Raw genomic sequence first — 1,249 nt, 5'->3', positions numbered from 1 at the left:
AGAGTGTGTTTTCATTGGAAAAGGTGAGGAACAGGGACCTGAAAGTTAAAAGCATTTTTCCACATGCTGATTGAGTTACCATATAGCTGTAGGTGTCTCTGTGTTGCACCTATAGCTGGAACTAGATCTTCCAGAGCTCAACACTCCACATACAGTGACAGGCTGCATTATCAAGTTGCCTGTTTTGCCAGGGGTCTGTGTCACTTGAAGCTAAGAGCAGTAGAAGACTTGGAGGACTCAGATGTCTACCCTGTTTAGTTCTGTGCTAGAAAATGGCCAAAACTAAACACAAACTGGCATTAAATTCACACATTCAAGTGGTTCCCTTTTGAGAATAACATAGGCTAGATCCAAATAGTGATTACCACTTATTTGTTATGAACAAGTAGAATTCTAATTAGGCTGATTTGAGCCTCAGATTGGATTGACAATTAAGGTACTTCTTGTACTAGTAATTATGGTTTACCATGAAATTACTCTCCCCTCTCCCCCCACAAAAAGCAGCAAATTAGCTGTGAGTGGAATTATATTTATCACAGGGCCCTGTGCAATAGAGACTTTGCAAACAAATACAATTAGAAAACCACTCAGAGTGCTATGCCAGCACAGTAATTAGGGTTTGAAGAGAGGAATTTTTGCTGAAGCCAAACTGGCTGGGCTGTCATGAGAGAGAAGCTGCGTGGTCAGCAATACCCCTGAGAGTGTGCAGCAGCCCCTGGCTCTGTCGTGCCCTCACAGGAGCAGACCCAGCAGAAGGAACAACACAGAGAATAGAGTGTTCTCCCAACATTATCCTGCAGTAAGGAGCAGACCTTGTGGATTCAGTTTTCTGAGACGTCACACTGACTCCAGTTGATAACAGGCACATGAGCAAGTCAGACCAACACGAGGCTGGCACAGTGTGCTTCAGCAGACAAAACTGTAAACAAAAGGAAAGCAAGCATAAACTAAACCTGAATTGTTTTCCCTTGCCCAGAGAATTAAAAAACAAACTTCTTCTCCTAGTGTTTGAATACTAGTTCCTATAGCTGCAGTCTGTTAGTTCAGTGACTATTTCAAAGTGTTATGTATGAGCTCATGAATATATCAACTTCTGGCCTTTTCTCTCCCCTTTCCTTGCAAAAATGCAGATATATCTGGTCTAGTAGCCCAAGTGTAGAATGCTGTGCCACAGAGCTTTGGACTTTGGTAGCTAGAATAACTATCCCTCTTCAATATTGCTTTTAAATTTACTACCTCGGAGGCTTTC

This window comes from Acanthisitta chloris, unplaced genomic scaffold (genome assembly GCF_000695815.1).
Source record: "Acanthisitta chloris isolate BGI_N310 unplaced genomic scaffold, ASM69581v1 scaffold7938, whole genome shotgun sequence".
Taxonomy (NCBI): Eukaryota; Metazoa; Chordata; class Aves; order Passeriformes; family Acanthisittidae; genus Acanthisitta; species Acanthisitta chloris.
Note: the sequence above shows the minus strand (reverse complement) of the source record.